Source organism: Ranitomeya variabilis, chromosome 2 (assembly GCF_051348905.1).
Source record: "Ranitomeya variabilis isolate aRanVar5 chromosome 2, aRanVar5.hap1, whole genome shotgun sequence".
In the NCBI taxonomy this organism is placed as follows: domain Eukaryota; kingdom Metazoa; phylum Chordata; class Amphibia; order Anura; family Dendrobatidae; genus Ranitomeya; species Ranitomeya variabilis.
The window spans coordinates 770214498-770242168 of NC_135233.1; positions in this window are offsets into that span (position 1 = coordinate 770214498).

The window sequence follows — 27671 nt, forward strand, 5'->3', positions numbered from 1 at the left end:
TTCTCCTTGCATAAGTCCAATTGTCTCTACTGTTTAATATATTTGGGTTTGCTTCATTCATGTTTCTTTACTGCTTGCTTGCGTGTGTGTTCTTTCATAGTTTTGCTGCCTTCAGTCTGAATCTACAATGTGAATATTCCAATAAGCAGAAAGAAAATCGTGGATTGAATAGGTGTGTCCAAATTTTTGACTCTATCAAAATTGTCTGCATGTCTTGCAAATAATAAGCCTATTAGCTACAGTATGTTGATGGAAAAATAAAAGTTGGGTTTTTGTTGATGTAGAGATGAAAGCATGAAAAAAAAAATTGCTAAATCGCTAAGGACAGTTGATGGATGATTTTTGTTTGGTAGCTGAAATTTGATAGTAGATATGTCAGTAAATGTTAAATCTGTGTATATTACTGATGATGTAAGTTCTGCTCAGCAATAACTGTTCGCCTAGAGCAACACATACAATTAAGGACACAGTGGGAAATCAACAATAGAAGAAAATATGCTTTCGGACATTTTCTCTTACTGGCCGAAGAATAAAAAAATCAGGCCATCACCATGTGCAATATATATTATTATATTCATGTGTGTACAGTATATACATATATACACTATATCATCAGAAATATGAATATATATATATATACACACACTATATATTCATAAATATGAAGAGTTCAATAAGAAGCGAAAAGGAGAGGGGTAATTGCTAAGTATAGGTTGAAAGTGGTTTGCAACAGGTTTAAGGGTATGTGCACACGTTGCGGATTTTGCTGCGGATCGGCCGCTGTGGATTTGCAGCACTTTTCCTTGAGTTTACACTACCATGTAAACCTATGGAAAACAAAATCCGCAGTCCACATGCTGCGGAAAATACCACGCGGAAACACTGCGTTGTTTATTCAGCAGCATGTTGATTCTTTTATGCGGATTCCACAGCGGTTTACACCTGCTCCATAATAGGAATCCGCAGGTGTTAAACCGCAGGTGCAATCCGCACAAAATCCGTAAACAAATCGCGGTAATTCCGCAGTCAGGTTTACCTGCGGATTTACCAAAATCAGTGCGGAAAAATCCGCACCACTTTCCGTAGCATGTGCACATAGCCTAAAACCTTAACGATCACCTTTCCATGGCAGATGTTAATGGACCTCATTCCTCAGCGCCAATTTTTCACAGTGAGAAATAAGAGTGTAGTATCCCCAGTGGGTGAAAATCCTGCAGGTGTCAGCTGGAAATGACATTCTGCGGCATCGTCCCAACCATTTTTGGAACCCATCAGGGCCAATTAAGCCCTCAGATGCTGCTGTCAATTGTGATAGCGGCGTCTAAGGGGTTAAAAGAGGGAGGAGACACTTTTTTAAAACTCTCAGCTACCTCCGATTGTAATCATGGCTGTCGACAGCTGGCCTTGCACCCCAACATCATCTGATGACATCAGGGTACGATTGCCTGTTAGACCCTGCTGTAGGCAGGGTTTGACAGGTTTAGTCAGTACAGAACTGACAGGTCTCAAGCATTCCAAGATATGAGTACTTGGAAAGATAGTGAAAATCCAGTACTTGATTTCTAGTGTGAATAAAAGCAAAAAAAATTATTGGAACGCCCCAATGAAAATCGTAGAAACATTTTTTAAAAATTGAACACAATGGAGATAGTAGCAAAAAGCTAAGCGTTTCGAACCCACATTTGTGTGCAGTTCTTATGCATGCCATGAATGAGAATCACACAGAAATGTCGGTTGAAAACGCTTACATTTTTGGTACTATTTTCAGAATGTCCTGTTTTTTTTTAATGTTTCTTTGATTTTAATTTGGGTGTTTCAATAATTTTTTTTGTTTTTATTCACACTGAAAATCAAGTGCTGAATTTTCACACATTTTCCAAGTCTCATACATTCCTTCCCAACTGAAATTTTTCAACTGAGTACTTCCCATGAATCCAACTAAGCATTTGAGAGATGAGCTGAAAGCACACATTTTTTCTACATGTGAATAGTACACAAGTACTGCATGAGATCAGTGATCAAAGTGAAACTTATTCATGCCCCACAGTGGGTCTAAGTAAAAAAACTAAATAAAATGTGTAAAAAATAGTATAAAAACACAAAATAAAAAAATAAATCACAGAAAGCTGTTTTGCCACTAAAACTGCAGCTTTTCTGTAAAAAAAAAAAAAGCCCCAGAACAAAAACACTTAGGCCGGCGTCACACTCAGCGTAGGGAAATACGGTCCGTATTTTACAGCCGTAATACGCAGTAATTTTCACAAAACACTGTTCCGTATTCAATGCGAGGATGCGATTTTTACAGACAAATGTATCCGTGTGTCATCCGTATGGCATCCGTATGGCTTCCGTACAGCGATTTTTTTGCACAGGCTTGCAAAATGGACAAATCATGGATCCATCGGCTACAATATTCCTAAAAACAGTCTATATATCTACTATATAATTGTCTAAGGGTCACTTCTGTCTGTCTGTCTGTCTGTAACGGATATTCATTGGTCGCGGCCTCTGTCTGTCATGGAATCCAAGTCGCTGATTGGTCTCGCCAGCGCCCGCTCCATACTCCCCGCAGTCACCGCTCACACAGGGTTAATGCCAGCGGTAACGGACCGCGTTATGCCACGGGTAACTCACTCCGTTACCGCCGCTATTAACCCTGTGTGACCACGTTTTTACTATTGATGCTGCCTATGCAGCGTCAATAGTAAAAACATCTAATGTTAAAAAAAATAAAAAAAATTAAAAATCATTATATACTCACCATCCGCCGCCTTTACCGCTCCTCGCGACGCTCCGTTGACCGCTCCATGCAAGCGGCAGGTTCCGGTGGCAAGGATGGTCTGCGAGAAGGACCTGCCATGACGTCACGGTCATGTGACCGCGACGTCATCACAAGTCCTGCGCGCCTGCACGAGAAGGACCTGCCATGATGTAACGGTCATGTGACCGCGACATCATCACACCCTGGGACCGGAAGCTGCCGCCTGCACCGCACACAGTCGACAGAACTACTACAAGGCACCCTTGGAAGGTGAGTATATGCTTATTTTTTATTTTTTAACCTGTGACATACGTGGCTGGGCAATATACTACGTAGCTGGGCAATATACTACGTGACTGGCCAATATACTACATGGCTGGGCAATATACTAGTTGGCTCTGTGCTGTATACTACATTGCTGTGCAATATACTACGTGGCTCTGTGCTGTATACTACATCGCTGTGCAATATACTACGTGGCTCTGTGCTGTATACTACGTAACTGGGCAATATACTACGTGGCTGAGCAATATACTACGTCACTTGGCAATATACTACGTAACTGGGCAATATCCTACTTAACTGGGCAATATACTACGTGGCTCTGCGCTGTTTACTACGTCACTGGGCAATATACTACGTAACTGGGCAATATACTAAGTGGCTGGGCAATATACTACGTCACTGGGCAATATACTATGTAACTGGGCAATATACTACGTGGACATGCATATTCTAGAATACCCGATGTGTTAGAATCGGGCCACCATCTAGTACATATATATATATATGTCAGTGAGACACATATATATTTATATTTCAGCGCAAGATAGCATAAAAGCCGGTAATTCAATTGCCGGCTTTTGCTATCTCCTTCCCAAACCCAATAGGATATGAGACATGGTTTACATATAGTAAACCATCTCATATCCTTCTTTTATTACATATTCCTCTTTACTAATGTAACAAGTGTCTGTGTGTAAAATTTTGAAGCTCTAGCTATTAAATTAAAGGGTTAAATCCCGGAAAAAATTGGCATGGGCTCCCGCGTAATTTTCTACGCCAGAGTGGGAAAGCCAGTGACTGAGGGCAGATATTAATAGCCTAGGGAGGTACTATGGTTATAGGATCCCCCCTGGCTAAAAACATCTGCCCCCAGCCACCCCAGAAAAGGCACATCTGTAAGATGCGCCTATTCTGGCACTTAGCCTCTCTCTTCCCACTCCCGTGTAGCAGTGGGATATGGGGTAATGAAGGGTTAATGTCACCTTGCTATTGTAAGGTGACATTAAGCCAGGTTAATAATGGAGAGGCGTCAATTATGACACCTATCCATTATTAATCCAATAGTACGAAATGGTTAATAAAACACACACACATTATTAAAAAGTATTTTAATGAAATAAAGACACAGGGTGTTTTAATATTTTATTATACTCTCAATCCACCTTAAGACCCTTGTCACCTGAAATAAAGTTAAACAAAACAAACAACAATATTCCATACCTTCCGTCGATCAGTCTTGTCCCACACTGTAAATCCATCTGAAGGGGTTAAATCATTTTACACCCAGGAGCTCTGCTAATGCAGCTGTGCTCCTGTCTGTAAAATTTGGTGAATGAATGGAATGCAGGGGAATGTCCTATAGTAGAGGTGTCAAACTGCATTCCTCGAGGGCCGCCAACAGGTCATGTTTTCAGGATTTCCTTGTATTGCACAGGTGATTATTTAATCACCTGCACAGAATGATTCCAGCACCTTGTGGAATGCTAAGGAAATCCTGAAAACATGACCTGTTAGCGGCCCTCGAGGAATGCAGTTTGACACCTCTGTCCTATAGTTACCTGTTATGATCCGGTGACCTTGGAGCCGCATGAGACTTTCTCAGGAGTAGGTGGAACCTGTACTGACCGAAAACCCTAAACTGTCACCGCAACTAGAAGTAGCCGTGGGGTGTACCTAACACATCCTAGACACCTCGACACAGCCGGAGGACTAAATACCCCTATAGATGGAAATGGGAATTCTATCTTGCCTCAGAGCAGAACCCCTGGCAGCGAATTTCAGAGAGGGTCTCTCTGATGCCATTAAAGATGTTATGGTGGGGTTCCCTGCACCTACAGGTCTGAATGAGTCCATGACAATGGCTATTCAGATTGATCGGCGTTTGCGGGAGCGCAAACCTGTGCACCATTTGGCGGTGTCTTCTGAGAAGGCTCCAGAAAATATGCAATGTGATAGAATTCTGTCCAGAAGCGAACGGCAGAATTTTAGGCGAAAAAATGGGTTGTGCTTCTATTGTGGTGATTCAACTCATGTTATATCAGCATGCTCTAAACGTACAAAAAAGGTTGATAAGTCTATTTCAATTGGCACTTTACAGTCTAAGTTTATTCTGTCTGTGACCTTGATTTGTTCATTATCGTCAATTACCGCGGATGCCTATGTCGACTCTGGCGCCGCTTTGAGTCTAATGGATTGGTCCTTTGCCAGGCGCTGTGGGTTTGATCTAGAGCCTCTGGAAGTTCCTATACCTCTGAAGGGTATTGACTCTACACCATTGGCTAGTAATAAACCACAATACTGGACACAAGTGACTATGCGTATGAATCCAGACCATCAGGAGATGATTCGCTTCCTTGTGTTGTACAATCTACATGACGTTTTGGTGCTCGGATTACCATGGTTACAATCTCATAACCCAGTCCTTGACTGGAAAGCAATGTCTGTGTTAAGCTGGGGATGTCAGGGGGCTCATGGGGACGTACCTTTGGTTTCCATTTCGTCATCTATTCCCTCTGAGATTCCGGAATTTTTATCTGATTATCGTGATGTTTTTGAGGAGCCTAAGCTTGGTTCACTACCTCCTCACAGAGATTGCGATTGTGCCATAGATCATAGGCAGTAAATTTCCAAAGGGTCGTTTATTTAATCTATCTGTACCTGAACATGCTGCTATGCGAGAATATATTAAGGAGTCCCTGGAAAAGGGACATATTCGTCCTTCTTCATCTCCCTTAGGAGCCGGTTTTTTCTTTGTATCTAAAAAAGATGGCTCTTTGAGGCCGTGTATTGATTATCGACTCTTGAATAAAATTACAGTCAAATATCAGTATCCTCTGCCACTGCTTACTGATTTGTTTGCTCGAATAAAAGGGGCTAAGTGGTTCTCTAAGATTGATCTCCGTGGGGCGTATAATTTGGTGCGAATTAAGCAGGGGGATGAGTGGAAAACCGCATTTAATACGCCCGAGGGCCATTTTGAGTATTTAGTAATGCCTTTTGGTCTTTCAAATGCCCCTTCAGTCTTTCAGTCCTTTATGCATGACATTTTCCGTGAATATTTGGATAAATTTATGATCGTGTATCTGGATGATATTTTGATTTTTTCGGATGACTGGGATTCTCATGTCCAACAGGTCAGGAGGGTTTTTCAGGTTTTGCGGGCTAATTCCTTGTGTGTGAAGGGTTCTAAGTGTATTTTTGGGGTTCAAAAGATTTCTTTTTTGGGGTACATTTTTTCCCCCTCTTCCATTGAGATGGATCCTGTCAAGGTTCGGGCTATTTGTGATTGGACGCAACCTTCTTCTCTTAAGAGCCTTCAGAAATTTTTGGGCTTTGCTAATTTTTATCGTCGATTTATAACTGGTTTTTCTGATGTTGCTAAACCTTTGACTGATTTGACCAAAAAGGGTGCTGATGTTGCTGATTGGTCCCCTGCTGCTGTGGAGGCCTTTCGGGAGCTTAAGCGCCGCTTTTCTTCCGCCCCTGTGTTGCGTCAGCCTGATGTTACTCTTCCTTTTCAGGTTGAGGTCGATGCTTCCGAGATCGGAGCTGGGGCGGTCTTGTCGCAGAAAAGTTCCGACTGCTCCGTGATGAGACCTTGTGCGTTCTTTTCTCGAAAATTTTCGCCCGCCGAGCGAAATTATGATATTGGTAATCGGGAGCTTTTGGCTATGAAGTGGGCTTTTGAGGAGTGGCGTCATTGGCTTGAGGGGGCTAGACATCAGGTGGTGGTATTGACCGATCACAAGAATTTGATTTATCTTGAGTCTGCCAGGCGCTTGAATCCTAGACAGGTGCGCTGGTCGTTGTTTTTCTCTCGGTTTAATTTTGTGGTCTCATACTTACCGGGTTCTAAAAATGTGAAGGCGGATGCCCTTTCTAGGAGTTTTGAGCCTGATTCCCCTGGTGATTCTGAACCTACAGGTATCCTTAAGGATGGGGTGATATTATCTGCTGTTTCCCCAGACCTGCGACGGGCTTTGCAGGAGTTTCAGGCGGATAGACCTGATCGTTGCCCGCCTGGTAGACTGTTTGTTCCTGATGATTGGACCAGTAGAGTCATCTCGGAGGTTCATTCTTCTGTGTTGGCAGGTCATCCCGGGATCTTTGGTACCAGGGATTTGGTGGCTAGGTCCTTCTGGTGGCCTTCCCTGTCTCGAGATGTACGAGTTTTTGTGCAGTCTTGTGATGTTTGTGCTCGGGCCAAACCTTGTTGTTCTCGGGCTAGCGGATTGTTGTTATCTTTGCCTATTCCGAAGAGGCCTTGGACTCACATCTCTATGGATTTTATTTCTGATCTCCCTGTTTCTCAGAAAATGTCTGTCATCTGGGTGGTGTGTGACCGTTTTTCAAAGATGGTTCATTTGGTGCCCTTGCCTAAGTTGCCTTCCTCATCCGAGTTGGTTCCTCTGTTTTTTCAAAATGTGGTTCGCTTGCATGGTATTCCGGAGAATATCGTTTCTGACAGGGGGACCCAGTTCGTGTCTAGATTTTGGCGGGCGTTCTGTGCTAGGATGGGCATTGATTTGTCTTTTTCGTCTGCGTTCCATCCTCAGACTAATGGCCAGACTGAGCGAACTAATCAGACCTTGGAGACTTATTTGAGGTGTTTTGTGTCTGCAGATCAGGATGACTGGGTTGCCTTTTTGCCGTTGGCGGAGTTTGCCCTCAATAATCGGGCTAGTTCTGCCACTTTGGTTTCTCCTTTCTTTTGCAATTCGGGGTTTCATCCTCGTTTTTCTTCCGGTCAGGTGGAGTCTTCGGATTGTCCTGGAGTGGATACTGTGGTGGATAGGTTGCATCGGATTTGGGGACAGGTGGTGGACAATTTGGAGTTGTCCCAGGAAAAGACTCGGCATTTTGCTAACCGCCGTCGTCGTGTTGGTCCTCGTCTTCGTGTTGGGGACTTGGTGTGGTTGTCTTCTCGTTTTGTCCCTATGAGGGTTTCTTCTCCTAAGTTTAAGCCTCGGTTCATCGGCCCGTATAAGATTTTGGAGATTCTTAACCCCGTGTCCTTTCGATTGGACCTCCCAGCATCTTTTTCTATCCATAATGTCTTCCATCGGTCATTATTGCGCAGGTATGAGGTACCGGTTGTGCCTTCCGTTGAGCCTCCCACTCCGGTGTTGGTTGAGGGTGAATTGGAGTACGTTGTGGAGAAGATCTTGGACTCCCGTGTTTCCAGACGGAAACTTCAGTATCTGGTCAAGTGGAAGGGCTACGGTCAGGAGGATAATTCTTGGGTGACAGCCTCTGATGTTCATGCCTCTGATTTGGTCCGTGCCTTTCATAGGGCTCATCCTGATCGCCCTGGTGGTTCTTGTGAGGGTTCGGTGCCCCCTCCTTGAGGGGGGGGTACTGTTGTGAATTTGGTTTTTGGGCTCCCCCGGTGGTCACTGGTGGTACTGGACTTGTGTGCTTCACTTTCTCTGTTCACCTGTTTCCATCAGGATATGGGAGTATCCTATTTAGCCTTGCTGCTCAGTTATTCTAGTGCCGGCCATCAATGTAACCAGAGCCTTTCTGTTGCATGTTCCTGCTTCTAGACTACTATCAGCTAAGTTGGACTCTTGTCCTAAGTTTGTTTTGCATTTTTGTTCCAGTTCACAGTTATGTTATTTTTCTCTAGCTGGAAGCTCTTGTGGGCCGAAATTGCCACTCCAGTGTCATGAGTTGACACATGAGTCTTAAAGTAATTTCGGGATGGTATTTTATTAGGGTTTTCAGCTGACCGTGAAGTTCCCTATTGTATCTTCTTGCTATCTAGTAAGCGGACCTCGCTTTGCTGAACCTACCTTCATACTACGTATGTCTTTTCCTCTGAACTCACCGTCAATATATGTGGGGGCTTCTGTCTCCTTTTTGGGGGAATTTCCCTAGAGGTAAGCCAGGTCTGTCTTTTCCTCTATTAGGGTTAGTTAGTTCTCCGGCTGGCGCTGGGCGTCTAGGGATAAAACGTAGGCACGTCACCCGGCCACTGTTAGTTGTGTGATAGGTTTAGCTCATGGTCAGCTCGAGATTCCATCACCCAAGAGCTGTTCTGTTATTTATGTTCTCTGACTTTCCCTTGCCATTGGGAACCATGACAGCCCCCCCCACAAATATTGACTGTGAGTATTAGAGGAAAGACACACGCAGGCAGAAATCAGGATTTAGCAAAAGAGGCCACGCTAGCTAAATAGGAAAGGATAGGACAGAATACTAAGGGGTCAGTATTAAAACCCTAAAAATATCCACAGCAGATAATACAAAAATTCCACCTTCTAACTAAAGACATGGAATGTATATCTGCATCTCCTGAGAATCCAACTTGACTGAAATATCCAAACACAGTCTAAGCTGGACAAGAAAAAACATTGAATAGTACTGAATTGTAAAGCACACAGCATGTGTGCTGTAGAAACAAAACCAGACACTTATCTTTGCTGATTTGGCAGCAGGGCAGGAGGAACCAGACAGAGATGCAAAACCTCCAAGAACAATGGACAACTGGCAAGGGCTAATGAATCCTGCACACCTAAATATCCCAGTCAGAGCTGCAATCAGCAGGGACACCTGCCCAGGATTGCAACCCAGGGACAACTGCATTACTACCAACAACCACCGGAGGGAACCCAAGGGCAGAATTCACTACAGTTACCTCGAGTCGCGGTGATGCGCCCTCTGCTGGATGAACTCATATGAACTCGAGCCTGGGAACTTTTCACAAAAACTTTTACAGACAGGAGCACAGCTGCATTAGCAGAGCTCCTGGTTTTGGCTTACAAAAAACTTGTAAATTAGTAGTGTGGAATATGCAAAAAAAAAAGGGATATGAGATGGTTTACTGTATGTAACCATGTCTCATATCATGTCGGGTTTGTGAACGAGAAATGAAAGGCCGGCAATTGAATTACCGGCTTTTCTCTAACACCGGTGCGTATTTCTCGCAAGTCACACTGTGTGTAATCTGTATTTTTCTCACCCCCATAGACTTTCATTGGCGATATTTTGCGCAATACGGTGACAAACGCAGCATGCTGCGATTTTCTACGGCCGTACAAGACCGTATATTACAGATGCGTAATATACGGCAGATAGGAGCTGGGACATAGAGATTCATTGGGCCGTGTGCAATGCGTATTTTGCGGACGTAGTTTATGCGCTCATACGTCCGTAAAACTCGCTAGTGTGATGCCGGCCTTAGCGCTCTTTACTTTCCAAGCCCTGCCTTATGCCCAAACAGCAGTTTTTGACCACATATCATTGCATTTGGGTGAAATTGTGTAACAACTTTTGGGGTCCATTTTCTCCTATTAACCCTTGTGAAATTTCAAACATGGGGCTAAAACATGTTAGCGGAAAAAATGTAATTTTTGTTTTTACATCCAAATTTTTAAAAGTTCTATGAAGCACCTGTGAGTTCCAAATGATCAACACTCCCATAAATGAATGCATTGAGGGGTTTTGTTTAAAAAATGGGGTTACTTGTGGGGACTTCAGATTTTTTTTGTACCTCGGGAGCTCTACAAATGAGACATGGTGTCTGCAGTCTACTCCAGCCAAATTTATACTTCATATACAAAATGGCACTTCTTCCCTTCCGAGTCTTGGCATGTACTCAAACAGCAGTTTTTGACCCAATATCAAATGTTGCTATGCTCGGGAGACATTGCATAACAAATTATGGAGTCCATTTTTTTCTGTTACCCCTTGTGAAAATTACAAACTAGGGGCTAAAATTACATTTTACTGGACAAAATGTAACTTTTTATTATCACACTCTAAAAGTATGAAGTTAGAAAGTACTGTGAAGCACCCCTGGGTTCTAAATGCTCAACACATCCCTAGATGAATTTGTGAAGGGGTTTAGTTTCCAAAATGGAGTCACTTGGGGGTTTCTGCTGTTTTGGTAATTCTAGGGCTCTCCCAACAAAACTTGGTGTCAGCAATCTATACTAGCCAAATTTACATTCCAAATCGTACACTCCTTCTCAGCCACGATGTGTGCCCAAACAGCAGTTTTTGACCACTTATGAGATAAAGTTGGATCGCCCCCATGGGGCCGTGGGGTACTCGGTACTGGGTCCTTCAGTTCACAGGGGGATGTCACGGTGGCTGACCCGGTCTGTGGCCCTGGGACGTCCATGTAAAAAGGAAAGGTCTTTAAAGAGGAAATGTTCGTGATGCCACCTGTGGTATTCGGTCAGGGTGACTGACTCTGCTTTAAGGGGTCCAGTGGGGTGATGTTATGACAGCTAGATTGTATACCTTCCCACAGGTGAAGTATGTCCCCAGGGCTTCCCGGTGTGTAGGTGGTGGATGGTTAGAGGCGCAGAAAAGAACGAGGACACAAAGTTGCAGTCTCTTTACCTTTACTCAAGACTTCAGCATCCACAGTCTAGGGCACCAGATCACAGGGCAGGCAGAGTCCATCCGATTTGGAGGCAAGTCCAGAGTCCCCTTTATCCAGGTGGAAATCAGTAGCCTTCCCTTGCGCTGCAGTGGTGTAGTCCCTTACTGCCTATGGCTTCACATAAGGTCCTCACAGATGTAATGTCTCTCTCTCTGTCCCCCATATAGGATAGGACAAACCCGTATGACTGGTGGCTTGAGGCAGTTTATAGGGACTCTAGCATGCCCCAGCCTCTAAGGGGTGCCACCGTGCCTCCTGGGTGTAGGACAGACAGGTAGCATGAAATTAGCTGTCCAGCCTCTCTGGAGCAAAGCATAAAGGTCCTTACTCCCTCGGTGTTCCGGCTACCGGGATTCTGAAGGAGGCAGCCTGTGTAGGGCTGGTCCCCTTCTGATATCCTCTCCTTTGCAACGACTTCCTTCACGCTCGCTGCAATACAGTTCTGCCTTCTGAATGTCTCTTCCTAGGAGCTGCAGCTCTGAGGGCATGCACAGCTCCGTGTCCTTCTCCTTCGTTCTCTGACAGGATCCCACCCCTGTCAGGGACCAACTAACTGAGCTGAGCTCAGCCAGCAACTAACTAACTTTCCCTACAGGTGACCACTTTTACCTATGGAGGAGTGACCTAATAAATAGGAGCAAGAGCTTCCCCTGGTGGCCTGGAGTGGGAAATGTGTTGCATGTGTTGTTTGTGATACCTGGATGCAGTTATCCTTCTTTGGCTCCAAACGTAGCATCACTCTCCCCGAGAGGAAAGCAATACCACTGCGACGACCAGGACCCTGGGGCGCCGCATTGCCATGTTTGGGTGAAATTGCATAATACATTTTAGGGTCCATTTTTTCCTATTTCACCTTGTGAAAATGAAAAATTTGTACCTAAAGCCATATTTTAGTGAAAAAATGTAATTTTTAATCTTTTCATTCCACTCTGCATTAATTCCTGTGTAGCACCATGTAATGACCTATCTAGTTTACTGGCATTAACCTGATGCTAGTACCCATATCCTCTCCTCAGTACTATAGCCCTTCCATGGTACCAAGAATTGTAAAAAGTGGCAAACCATATGTGAATCCACAATTCTTGCCACCTGGAACTCTAAATTACTATCAACAGTAACCGATGGTGGTTGTGTAGGAGGGTGGTGCTGTTATGGACAGTAAGGAACATGCTGTTACTTTAAGAGACTGCACCCCCTTGTCTGGCAGGATGGAATGTTCTGTTTCTCCCCTGGGATATAATGTGTGAATGAACTGGACTGTGCAGATGGCAGGGGTGGAGCCTGAACAGTGTGTGAGAGCTGAGGCTGCTGCAGAGAGAACTTTGTGCTTATAGCTGCAAGAGAGGAGAACTGTGTCCTGATATAGCTGCAAGAGAGGACCCCCAGCCTGTAACAGAGTGGACTTATGAGATTTCACAGACTTTTCCGGGTGCAGCGATGGTGGCTGTCCTGTGTTAGTTCGAGGAGCCACGAAGATACCGAGAAAGGGATATACAGTTTCCAGGAGCACCTCCAGGACCCCAAGCAAGGAGAAGACCACGTTTCATGGAGCTGGCAGAAAGCCGTGTGCACCACCGTACTAGACTGTAGGGGGCCCCCCGGGACTACATCTGAGTCCCCAACATCACCGTGAGTTTGTTCCTGTTTTGTGCACATGTCAGGGCCTAGTGTAGGCTTCAATAGTCAGAACACGGCAGCAGGGAGGCCTGCTTAGTAAAGGCCAGGGAGGTTATACGTAGAGTAGCATCATTCTTTGTTTATTGTTTGCATTTACTTGTGTGACATATATTGAGTCTGCAGAAAGCATAGAAAGCTAGCACTCGACTGTTGTGGTTCACGGTGCCAGTGAAAGGGGCCTTAGGTCCCATAAACCATAAAGTAGAATAATCACTGCACTCGTATGATTTTTTGTTTGCTCCAAGTGTAAAAGTTTATTTATTGCCTATCGCTTCATCACCACGATTGTCTAAATAAACTTTTACACTTGGAGCAAACAAAAAATCATACGAGTGCAGTGATTATTCTACTTTATATATTGAGTCTGCAACAGTTGGAGCACCGTGCTATTTTACGGACAAGCTAAAGAATATAACTCTCATAAATTATCTTTTGCCATTGCATACCTCTGTTTGCATCTTCCTCATCCACTTCATTCCTTGCCTTCGAATAAATCTACCCTTTGTTGTTTGCACCTCATCTTGTGTACAGTAGTCTTCCTGCACCGTGGTGGTCCCCCGGCCATCGCTTCAGTTGCAAGGGTGGCGGCTCCACAGGCGCTACATATTTTTTGTGCAGTGACCTTTGGAAATGTTGTGGATTTTGAGAGTTAGAGGAAGCTCAAGACAAAAAGCAAAAAGACACAGGGTTAATTACAGCGACCACATTGTAAGAATCAATAAACCTGTGATCTAACTCGAGGAGAGAATTAATATTTCTGATAGTCAGCCATACCCAATCATTCACACCCAGGTCCACCATGGGTTTGTATCTGTCCCCCATGATTTTCAAGTTGTTCTGAATGCCTTGCCATATATATGAGAGGGATGAAGAAAATCGTTCCTCCCCATGAACCCCTGAAGACCCCTCTTTACTGAAGATACAGGACTGCGGATGGAAGCCTTGTGCACAAAAAAATAGAGACTTACCAGTGGACTCATTGCGACGATTGTTCAAAGCAAACTCAGCTAATGGTAAAAAAAGATGACCAATTCCCCTTATTATCTGACACAAAACACCTGAGGTATGTCTCCAAACTCTGGTTTAAACATTCAGTCTGACTGTTAATTTCAGGATGGAATGCTGAAGAAAAGGACAGATGCATACCCAGATGAGAACAAAATGCCCTCCAGAATTTAGATACATATTGGGTCCCCCGATCTGACACCACATGAGAGGGAACCCTGTGAGGCTTCACGATCTTGGTGACGAACACCTGAGCCAAGGTCTTCGCATTTGGGAGAGCAGGTAAAGCAATGAAGTGTACCATTTTACTAAACCAATCCACCACAACTAAGATAACAGTCTTACCAGAGGAGGAAGGAAGATCCATAATAAAACCCATGGATAAATGTGTCCATGGCCGGTCAGATATGGTTAAAGGTAGGAGAACTCCAGAGGGACGAGTATGTATTATCCTGCAGAACCTGCAACACCTGACTTACATGTACGTGATGTGACTTGAAATCAGGTGAGTATATTAAAATATCGTCCAGATACACCACTACAAATCTACCCACAATGTGACAAAAATTGTTGTTAACAAAATGTTGGAAAACTGGGGGGGTATTAGTCAAACCAAAAGGCATGCAAGGTTTTCATAGTGCCCTGAGGAGTGTTAAAAGCCATCTTCTACTACTCAGTCATCCCCCTCCTTGACCCTAATCAGATTATAGGCTCCCCTGAGGTCCAAGTTACAGAACCATTGTACCCTAACAATGTGCTTAAATAAGTCGGGAATGAGTTGAAAGGGATTTGGGTCTTGGATAGTAATACAGTTTAACTCATAAAAATCTAAATGGGGACGCAGGTCCCCATTTTTCTTTTTAACAAAAAAGAACCCCGCCACTATAGGTAGGTGAAGATGAGCGTCTAATATGTCCCTTAGCAAGATTCTCAGAAATGTAATCCTTCATGACCTTACTTTCAGGGTCAAACAGATTGTATAATGTGGTTTTGAGTAATTTCTCTCCAGGGTGAAAGTTTACAGGGCAATCATACCCATAATGATTCCTGACACCCCTTTCCTGAAAACACATCCAGAAAATCAGACAGAAAAGAGGATATAGGTTTAGTGGAAACAGTAGAAATGATGGTACTCAGGCAATGTCTGGACAGCCAGTCAATAACTGTATTATGCACAGTTAGCCAGGGCAGATCTAACACAATAGGGGTAGGGAGACCTTCCAAGATATAACAAGAAAGGAGCTCCCTGTAAAGAGCCTCTATGCGTAGGATTACATTATGCCCTACCTGCGTAAAATTTCCCTGACCAAGAGGTGCAGAGTCAATCGCCAATACAAATATGGACTTCACCAGCGACTTCACTGCAGGAAAGACCATGGCCTTGTGCAAACCGAGCATCTACCATATTGGCCCCCACTCCACAATTGAAGAGGAAGGATATTTTCTCAGTTTTCGTATCTATAACCACTTCTGCAGATAAGAAAAACTTAGATACACATGCGGAGGACATATTTACATCCAGGATGTTATCCTCCACAACCTGAGTTTGAAGTTTTTCGACAGCTTTTTGTGCTTAGGTAAAAAAGGACAGACCCCAATGAAATGACCATTTTGATCACAGAAAAAACACAACCTCGTTTTGCCGCGATCTGCTGGAGACCCATACCGAGGGGAGGCCCCCTTAACTGCATCGGTTCTTCAGAACAACTAGGGAGAACTTTGGTTTTAGGGAGTTTCATACACAACAGGTCTATCCCTGAGGCATCTATCTATACGTTTTCCCAGAGCCATGACGGCCTCTAACGACTCAGTTTTCTAAAGCGCAAATGCATCTTTTAATCTTTTAAACTGACTCCTGAGAGCAGGATTGTTTTACCAGGTGTCAGTTGCCTATCTACGAAACTCAGAGCAGAATTTCTCTGCCAGTCATTCTCCCTGCTGGAGCTTAGATTCAGCAAGGGAGACATGGTCCGGATCGTCGTATACGAGACCTAGAGCCTCAAAAAACTCATCAACCTGCCTTAGAGACAATGAGTCTGATTGACAGAAGTGAAAAGGACCAGGATTGTGGATCTCCCTGTAGGAGGGAAATAACAATCCCAACCTGTTGTTCTTCACTTCCTGATGAATGCGGACGAAGGCTAAAATAAATCTTACAGGTTTCATGGACAGCAACAAATTTATCCCATCCTCCAGAAAACCTAGTCTAATGCTAGACCCTAAATTGAAGGTCTGACAGATCGAGCAACAGACCCTGCAACTGTGTGGCAAGGACTGCAATGGGATCCATACCAAGATACAAAATGTGGGGCCGGTGAAAATGTCATGCTGTGAAGGTCTTAAGAAAGGGAGAGGGGCCTCAAACTGTCCCTGGAACTGGAACCCTAACTATCCCTGTTTCAGGGGAACTCTTAATGGTAGAGAGGTCCAGATCATTGACCTTACTATGTTCCTGTTGAACCCTAATCTGTCCCCCTCCATGAGACATGGGACAGAAATGTAAGGTAAACATGACACAAAGACAAAACAGGCATAACAGAAAACCACTATCATGCAAAAGCACTAACCAAAATTTTTGGAGAAGGATAGGGTTAGGGAGGAATTACCTAAATAGGTATAAGGACCAGGAGTCCCCTTGGGAGAGGATGGGTTTCATGGCTTTAGATGCTTCCGTCTCTCTGTATATACCGATTTTTACCATGAAGAATGTTTCCTTGTGGCTGCAACTAGGAGATCTGATTTATTTTGTGGGACGTTGGAAACATTTTAGGTTGCAGACCGTCAGATGATAGTCTTGAGAAGAAAAATAAATTTAATTTGCCCGTTAAATAATTGAGGTCTAATGTAGGAAAGCAGTGAATGAGTTTTGCTGAGACAACTTTTGGTTTGCATGCTATAGGAACTAAGAGTCTGATTCCAGTGATGTATCACTTAGTTTGCTGGGTCCAGCAGTTATCATAGAATCACAGTTTTAACTCTGTTGCAAATCTAGGAGAACTTAGAATTTTGAGCCCTGGGTAACCCCGCCCTCACCACTGATTGACAGTTTTCTGTGTGCATTGCTTATTGACAGTAAGCTGCTAATCAGTGCTGGGGATGTGGTTGGACTAGGGTGCACAAGGGAAGATTGACCTCAAGTAATAATCTCTTTCTGAGAAAACACTGATTGCATTGAAACAGCAAGACAAAGCCCAGTAAGGTACACATTGCTAAAAACAGGCTCTCTTCCCCTACATCATGGTGTTCTCAAATTACATAGCAAAAGCCTGCTGACAGATTCCCTTTAATGAAGTATTAAGATTGCATTTCAGGTTTATGCCAGTAGATGGCAGTAAATGATTAGAGATAGCAGATCTTCACTGAAACAAGCACAGAATAGCCATCTTTTGTGCGAAAAACAGGTTTTTCAACAAAAATTGGACCAAGGACCCCTGTGAAAGTGATCAAGTCTCTACTGTGATATTCAACAAAGGCAGTTATAATTCTGAGGTTACCAAATTAAATAAAAGGAGGCGCAAGTAAAAATAAAGAACAGAGGGATACTTGCTGCAAAAAAACAGACCACTCAAGTTGTTAAAAAAGATTGTATATATAAATGTATAATTATTTGCGCAAAGAGTATCTCTAAAGAACCAAAAATCCAAACCCCTCAGATGATTAACCGCTCAGAACAGTGGTTATAAATCATGCCACAAATGCGCCTTAATAATGAGTAGTTTTTCCTTACTGCTGAATAGGCATCCGTAGCTCTGGAACAGCTGGAGTGGCGTGACAGTTGTAATGAGAGCAGAAAAGCTGTCTGGTTGCAGCGGGCCTCTGTATATAAATCTTCCTGAGCGCTGCCCCGGCCGGTGACAGTCGCTCCACTGCTCCTGGTTCCCACGTTGCACTAGCGTACAGTTGTATGCAGGGCCAGACTGGGGCTAAAATTCAGCCCTAGCATTTGAAGTTACACAGGCCCACTTGTCACATGGTGACTGTACAGGGCCGGACTGGCCATTTGGCAATTCTGGCAAATGCCAGAAGGGCCGGTCTGGTTGTTTGCTGCCTTGTGTGATACATTGTTAACAGAATCAATGTCCTCAAGACCCCCATACTGTTAACAGTTGTGACGGAGCACAAATCCGGTCACTCCGTCACTTACCTCAGCATGCCGTGGGTATAATTAGAAATATTGGTCTTGTAGAAAATCTTCCTTTCCTCCATCCAGGGTAATATTAGTAATATAGCCCATCTGGTTATTGGGGACGGGGACACCATGGGCCTGTGTGATTTCAAATGCCAGGACTGAATTTCATCCCCAGTCCGTACCTGTGACTGTATAATATTTTTGTACACTTGTAGGTTACAAGAAGTGAGGGGAGTGTAACACGACTATATAACATATAATCACAGCTGTATCCAGCATTAGAGCTCAGTCCTATTTATTGCTTTTAGTTGCAGTAACAAGAAAAGCCGCTACTTTACCTACATAACTGGATCTCGTAGATAATGAAGGGATGAAACGACCAAAGGCTATGGAACCTCATTCTGATGCTCCATAAACTTTGCCTACAGCCACTTTTGGTTCCACTGCATTACGTCAGTAAAGTCACCGCTCTTCAGATATTCCAGGTCTTGCGCTGAGCTCGGCGACTGTGAAGAGCGGTATTGTTACTTACGTCACCGCTCTTCAGAGTGGCTGGATCTCGCCAGGTCTGGGCTAGTAGTGGGGGTGCCTGATAGACACCTCTCTATTACTTACACCAGGGATTGACAGCAGCTGACATCAACCCTAAAAATCATTACACATACCAGAATTAAATGCTCTGGCGGCTGGGAAAAGCAGTAGAGTTAGCGCTATTCCCAGGCGTCGGGTGCTAACTACAACTGTCATCATCCTTACCTGGTCTCCCTGCGATGCATTTCTGCTGTATTTACATGCGCTGATCTCAGGCCGCTAAACGAGTGTGATCGACCCTACTGAAGTCGTTCGCTTGTTTCCCGGCCTCTTTACACCAACTGAGAAAGAATGATGAGGACAGAACAATCACAATTAGATCAATCTGTCCACATACAGTATCATGTTATCAGCAGCTCATCTACAGTTTACTCCAGTGATGTGCTGCTGAGAACAAGGATTTATGTTCCCAAATAAACAATCCAATCACTCGATGAACAGGCAGAATTTTGCTTGTTTAGTATAATACACCCCATAGTCCTCCCTATATTATAATGTGCACCTCAGTCCTCCATATAGTATAATACAGTCCTCCATATAGTATAATACACTCCTCAGTTCTCCATATAGTATAATACACTCCTCAGTCCTCCATATAGTATAATACACTCCTCAGTCCTCCATATAATATAATACACTCCTCATAGTCCTCCATATATTAAAATACATTGCTCAGTCCTCCATATAGTATAATACACTCCTCAGTCCTCCAAATAGTATAACACACTCCTCATAGTGCTCCATATAGTATAATGCACCGCCATTGTCATCCATGTAGTACAATTCACTTCCCATAGTATAATGCACCCCATAGTTCTTCATATAGTATAATGTATTCCCCATAGTCCTCGATACAGTATAATGCAGCCCACATATAGTATAATGATGCCACTCCAGAGTATAATGCAGCCACCCCACAGAATATATTGTAGCCCCCTGAGTATAATTTAACCCCCCAGAGAATATAATGCAGCCCCCTCATATAGTATAATGCAGCCCCTGCATATATATGGTAGCCCCCTCATAGAGCATAATGCAGCCCCCATAGAATACAATGCAGCCCTCCTCATATAGTATAATGCAGCTCCCCATAGAATATAATGTAGCCCCCTCATAGAGTATGATGCAATCACCCCTCATACAATATAATATAGCCCCCCATAGACTATAATACAGCACCCCACAGAATGTAATACAGCCCACCTCCCCACAGAATATAATACAACCCCCCATGGAATATAATGTAGCCCCCATAGAATGTAATACAGCCCCTCATATAATGTAATACAGCACAGCCCCCATAGAATGTAATACAGCACAGCCCCCATAGAATGTAATGCCGCAAGCCCCCATAGAATGTAATGCAGCCAGCCCCCATAGAATGTAATACAGCCAGCCCCCATATAATATAATGCAGCCCCCCAAAATAGAATGTAATACAGCACAGCCCCCATAGAATGTAATGCAGCCAGCCCCCATAGAATGTAATGCAGCCAGCCCCCATAGAATGTAATACAGCCAGCCCCCATATAATATAATGCAGCCCCCCAAAATAGAATGTAATACAGCACAGCCCCCATAGAATGTAATGCAGCCAGCCCCCATAGAATGTAATGCAGCCAGCCCCCATAGAATGTAATACAGCACAGCCCCCATAGAATGTAATACAGCACAGCCCCCATAGAATGTAATACAGCCAGCCCCCATAGAATGTAATACAGCACAGCCCCCATAGAATGTAATACAGCCAGCCCCCATAGAATGTAATAAAGCCCCCCCCCCATAGAATGTAATACAGCACAGCCCCCATAGAATGTAATACAGCCCTTCCCCATAGAATGTAATACAGCACAGCCCCCATAGAATGTAATAAAGCCCCCCAAAAAATGTAATACAGCACAGCCCCCATAGAATGTAATGCAGCCAGCCCCCATAGAATGTAATACAGCACAGCCCCCATAGAATGTAATGCAGCCAGCCCGCATAGAATGTAATGCAGCCAGCCCCCATAGAATGTATAGCAGCCAGCCCACATAGAATGTAATGCAGCCAGCCCCCATAGAATGTAATAAAGCCCCCCACAGAATGTAATACAGCACAGCCCCCTTAGAATGTAATACAGCAGAGCCCCCATAGAATGTAATGCAGCCCCCCCACCAATTGCCCCACAATCCAGTTATCACTCGTTGATATATTAAAAAAAAAAACACATTCCTCACCTCTCCTCGTGCCCCGCGCTGCTCCCGGCTCTGGTCTCAGCAGCTGCAGTCTGCCCGGCCACACAGATATGACATCATCGCGCACCCGCAGTGTCAGAGCGAGGCAGAGCGGGGAATGATGGGAGAGGGAGTGACAGCGGACGCTCTCTCCTCCATCATTGCATTCAAATGACGCCGGTATAGTTGAATGCGGGGCGGGCGATCGGGGGGTGAGTCGGCGCTGGCGGGAGGAGTCGGCCCTGGCGCCGCTGATAGCGGTAGCGGCCCACTCCTGGCACCGGCCTTTCTGGCATTTGCCAGAAGTGCCCGATGGCCAGTCCGGCCCTGGTTGTGTGACACAGACTCACTCAGTCTGCAATTGCTGCAGGAATTTCCGTGACATCAGCGGTCACGTGGTATACCTGGGGCGTGTATCAGACCAATACCTTCCAACTAGTTTTGGAAAGAACACGGTTTCCTTCATGCTTCACCAGTAAAAGGTAAAGAGACTGCAACCCTGTGTCCTTCAATTCTTTCCTGCACCTCAACATCTACAACCCCTCTTAGATTGTCCTGGTGGCTCTGGGGCCTCCGCTCCACCTGTGGGGAGCGAAACCATCTAAACTGCATCACCATCGGCCCCAGCGGATCCCTTTAAGCAGCGTCGGCCATCCCTGGCCGAGTCCCACCGGTGTCATCACGAACATTAGACTTTATTTGCCCACTACACCTTATTCCCTTTTATTGGATGCCTAGGGCCATGGACCGGGTCACCGCTGCCATGACACAACCACTTCAAGAACTGTGCCAACCCGGTACCGAGTAACCCACGGCCCTAGTAGGTGCTCCAGTTGTTGCTTTGGTGTTGGAAGTGGACCCCTTACCTCTTAGGTTCCTGTTGGCTGCACAGGTTACACCACTGTCATGTCCACCTCTGTTCCTCAGAGGAACTAGTCGTTCTGAGAACCCAATAGCAAGCTAGGTTGACCCTCAACTAAAGCAGCGGCTTCGGTGATGGGTCAGGCTGCAATGATAAGCCTCTCCTGGGGTGCAAACTTGGTATTGGTAGCAATCCTGGCGTTCAGTGAATGACCCCAATCGTGAATACGTCTTAACTACCAAAATTGAGGCTGGATAAAGTACAGGTTTACAGAACTCATTACATGATATTTTTTTAATTGTTTTTCAATATTTTTTAGTAATTTTATAGAAAGAAAAAATCTCTCTTTTTATTTTTCCTCTAGAAAACAGGGACCTAGAAACACATTGCTATGCACAGATGTTTATGTTTCTAAGGCCAGGGTCACACTAAACGTATGGAAAATCGGTCCGAGTCTCCCTGCTGAGAGTCGCACAAGTGTTCTCCGTATGGTCATCCATGTGTAATGCGTTTGCAATGCGATGATGCGATTTTCTCACACCTATGTATCCGTATGGCATCCATATGTCATATGTATAGCTTTACATTTCTCACTGCTTTTCCCCATTTAATTTAATAGCTCAATGGGCTGAAATGAGGAAAATGTGTGCGTTTTTCTGGCAAGCTACACTGATGGTCCGTGTGGTGTCTGATTTTTTCTCACACCCATAGACTTGCATTGGCGAGACTCGGACGATATATGCGTACAATCGCAGCATGCTGCGATTTCACTCGTATGTAGAATGCACCCGAGAAAAAAACGGTGATGTGAGCTTCCCCATAGATTAACACTGGTCCGAGTACTATGCGATGTTTTCTCACATAGCACTCGTCCGTATGCTATGCTAGTGTGACTCCAGCCAAACAGTATAATCTGCATAGGCAATAACAGCATAGGAGACCCACTGTTTAATAATGGCCCTTTTAAGAATATTAATGCAGCCTGATGTGCAGCGCCCCAGAGTCCTGGTCGTTGCAGTACTGTCGCTCCGCCACTTAGGGGAGTGATGGTACGTCTGATGGCACTAAAGGAGTTCACCTGACCAGATATCACAGTCACACATTACACTTCACACTCTGGCCACCAGGGGGAGCAAAGGGTTCTATGTATTAGGCCACTCCTCACACTCTGGTAAAACTGGGGGTTGGATAGGAAGTTAGTGAGAAGCTGACTGGGTTTTGCCCAGGTAACATCTAGTGAGAGAAGAGCATTGCTTGGGAAGATCCAGGGGGGTCCCTGTCAGGGGTGGGATCCTGACAGGGGCCTAGCGAAAGGACAGATCGTTACGGAGCCGCACCTGCACTTCATTGCGGCGGCATCTTAAGAAAGGACACGAAGCGAAGTATATTGCGGAGAAGTGAGAAACAAGATCACAGCACAAAGGTGATAGAACCAGTAGGAGTCGTGCCCCAAGATCGGCAACATCCTACTGAGGCGAGTAGCCGGTGGCCGGAACGCCGAAGAAGTATTGGGCTCTACGCATTGCTTCAAACCAACGGCAGGGCAGTTAATTTTAGGTTGGCTGCCTCACCTTAATCACCTAATGAAGACAACGGAGGCAATTGTGGGAGAGGGGCATCTCTAGGGTCCCTATAAAATAACTCCAGGCCTACCCCGTCATACGGGTGCGTCCTATCCATATCATCTGGGGGACGGAGAGAAAGAACAGAAACATACACGACAGTTGTGAGGACTATCCCATGGTGCTCAGCAGGGAAGTACTACAACACCCAGGCGCTAGTAGGTAGGCACTGATTTCCACCTGCAAAGGGAACTCTGGATGTGCCTTCGGACCGGCCGGTCTCAGCCAGCCCTGTTAGCAGTGCTCTGGATTGCGGATGCCGAAGCCTTCAGTAAAGAGGTAAAGAGACTGCAACCCTGTGTCCTCGTTATTTACTGCGACCTACACAGTCACCTACATCTTTAATTGGACGCCCCTTAGCAGGGCCACAGACCGGGTCGGGCCACCGTGACATCCTCAGAACCGATAGACCCGGTACCGAGTACCCCGTTGTCCTGCGTCTGGGGGCCGCTCCAACTTGGCGTCACGAACAGGATCTACTTAAGCCTAAAGAATCAGGTCATGTGTGCCTTGGAACTGTGATTGAATTGTGCTTGAACCGTGATTTATTGCAAAGACTGTGTATTGCTGTTTGCCGCCAAAAGTTCCCTCCAAAACCGCCGCCATTACAGCGCCACGAGGAGCGCAGGAGAAGAAGAAGGGCGTGGATTTGTGGGCGTGGACAAACTGAAGAGAGCGAAGAACAATGGCCGCCCAGTCTATGTATTTCTGCACCTTGAGGACATGTCCGTCAGCAGCCGAGATCCGCCTCCTGATTCTCAATGGAGGGCGAAGACAAAGAAAGCGAAACCGCCTACGAAGGAGAGAGTGGGAAAAGGACCAGGAAGTGAGCCACGTGGAGGACGCCATGGCCAGCCACCCGGAGCCGGACCGTGGGGTCGGAGCAGAGGACTCCCCCAGCTACCCGGAGGGGCACCGTAACCAGGCCTCCACCGCTGATGCTGAATTCCTGCAGGCCGGAGTGGATGAGCTCAGCGACCAACTCCGGCGGACGCAGCTGAGCACTGAGGCCGGGTGGAAGAAGACTTTCGTCGGGAGCCTCCTCAGACACCTGTCGGCAGCCTGGTCTGGTTCGGAGCAAGAAAGAAGTTCCAGCGCTCCGAAGCCAGAAAGCAAGGCCCTGCCGGAAAGCGAGATGCTGCAAACAGAGATGACAACGTCGCAGCACAAGGCCCCGCAACCAGCGTTCCAGACCCCAGCGGAGACAGAGCAGACCGGCACCGGAGGGACCGCATCTGAAGCAGGTATGAAGGACGACCCTGCCCTGATGACCGACACGGCTCCAGCGACTGCTAGTGCCACGGCTGCTGACTCCGTTCCAGTGACTGATCTTGCAGCAGCCGCTACCTCTGCTGCAGCAAATGCCCATACTCAAGCTGCACAGACCTCCATCGCTGCGCATGACTTAACCGTACATGATAGACGGATTAACGGCGTTTATCCAGCATTGGGTGTAACCCTGGACCTCACTTTTCCCAGGCCAAGAAGGGTTAAGTGCCAGGTGCCGCCCTGGAAGCCGTCAAACTAAACCTCGGAAACCTGAAACTGTAAATAGTTAACTGTTTGTTTTCCTGCTGTTTTGCTGCTTTAAAACCCGACCAGGGTTAGTCCTTAAAGGGATCCCTTTGTTTACCCGGGATCCCTATTGCTTTATGTTTGTGTTAGTGTTCTAAAGGACTGCTGAATCATGGACGGTGAATGATTCACAAACTGTTGCTGTAAATAGTTGCACCTTCTTAAAGGTGCCCCCTACTGGTTTTACAAAGGAAAGAGCTTTTTGAAGAGACTGTTCCTGGATACAGCGCAGAAGCTCTTGTTTACTGCAGACTTGCAACTTGAGAGTTGTACTACCTCAAAGAGACTTGAAATGTCCCTCTTAAAGGGAATGTTCACTGTTGCAATTAGCCGAGATATAATGTTGCTTTAAGAAAGTTGGATAGTAATGATGTTTTACATAGTAGTATGTAGATAGAAAGATAATGATAAGAAATCAAAATGTTGATAGTGACATGTGAATAAAAATTGAAGTTAAAGTGTTTATCGGAACTAATGATAGAGAGCCAAGGAAAGATGCAGTAGGCCCGTGGGGGTAGACGAGAGAGTCCTGCATAGGAGAAAGAGAGCTCAGGAAAATATTGATTTGCACTTTTAGTTTTGTAGTATGCCTTTAGTGGGTACCTGCCTTACGCCCTTAAAGGAGAAAGTTAAATTATTGTTCAGAATTTGCACTTAGTAGATAGAATGCCCGGCTGGGTAATAATGGTTATTTATAGTCAGTTATTTAATAAATGTTATTTAAGATCTTAAGCACTATGTAAATATGTTTGTGTTTGTAACGTTCAAGTGTTCTCACCCTCCATAAAGGGAAGCACTGTTAAATTTACTTGTTTATTGCATTTCAAAATTTTGTATGTCTTTTGCTAACATGTATTGTTGTTCTTCTTTCCCAGTCCGGGAGTACTGGATTTAACCGGGGGGAGTGCAGCACCCCAGAGTCCTGGTCATTGCAGTACTGTCGCTCCGCCACTAAGGGGAGTGATGGTACGTCTGATGGCACTAAAGGAGTTCACCTGACCAGGTATCACAGTCACACATTACACTTCACACTGGCCACCAGGGGGAGCAAAGGGTTTTATGTATTAGGCCACTCCTCACACTCTGGTAAAACTGGGGGTTGGATAGGAAGTTAGTGAGAAGCTGACTGGATTTTGCCCAGGTAACATCTAGTGAGAGAAGAGCGTTGCTTGGGAAGATCCAGGGGGGTCCCTGTCAGGGGTGGGATCCTGACAGAGGCCTAGCGAAAGGACAGATCGTTACGGAGCCGCGCCTGCACTTCATTGCGGCGGCATCTTAAGAAAGGACACGAAGCGAAGTATATTGCGGAGAAGTGAGAAACGAGATCACAGCACAAAGGCGATAGAACCAGTAGGAGTCGTGCCCCGAGATCGGCAACATCCTACTGAGGCCCGTAGCCAGTGGCCGGAACGCCGAGGAAGTATTGAGCTCTACGCATAACTTCAAACCAACGGCAGGGCAGTTAATTTTAGGTTGGCTGCCTCACCTTAATCACCTAATGAAGATAACGGAGGCAATTGTGGGAGAGGGGCGTCTCTAGGGTCCCTATAAAATAACTCCAGGCCTACCCCGTCATACGGGTGCGTCCTATCCATATCATCTGGGGGACGGAGAGAAAGAACAGAAACATACACGACAGTTGTGAGGACTATCCCGTGGTGCTCAGCAGGCAGGGAAGTACTACAACACCCAGGCGCTAGTAGGTAGGCACTGATTTCCACCTGCAAAGGGAACTCTGGATGTGCCTTCGGACCGGCCGTTCTCAGCCAGCCCTGTTAGCAGTGCTCTGGATTGCGGATGCCGAAGCCTTCAGTAAAGAGGTAAAGAGACTGCAACCCTGTGTCCTCGTTATTTACTGCGACCTACACCACCACCTACACCTTTTATTGGGTGCCCCTTAGCAGGGCCACGGACCGGGTCGGGCCACCGTGACATCCTCAGAACCGATAGACCTGGTACCGAGTACCCCGTTGTCCTCCGTCTGGGGGCCGCTCCAGATGCCCCTCTAAAAATAGGCTTTGTGACTTTAAGAGTCCCTCCTTCATAAATGAAACAAGATGCGTCTTCTTATGTGTCATACACCACATGGTCAGCTCGGGTTGTTAAATGTTACAATGACATTTCCAAGTAAATGCATTTGAGTGGTTGAAAGCAATGTTAAAGTTGAAAATTGCATCAAAAACACTGCGTGTGAACATAGCCCAAGTGGTGGATGAACATTTTGGTCTGGGGTTAATTATTTTGTCTTATATACAAGTCATTACCCTGGAAAGGATGCACCTTAACATATTTTATAGCAAAATCCATTTTGGTTTTGTTTTCCTATGTTTTTTGGTGCACCTGTAAAAATGGAGTGAAACTCTGACAACATTGTTTACAGCTGTGACCTTGGAGTCAGAAATGCTTCCAGGGGCGATCCCCATGATGTTCCTGTGTCATTTGAGCAGTGTTTCCATCATTTTCAGACGTTTTTAGACCTGTAGCGGAAGGAAACAACGACTGAACCTCACTGATCTCTGCTTCCAACTCCTAGGAAACCATAGACATCCCAAT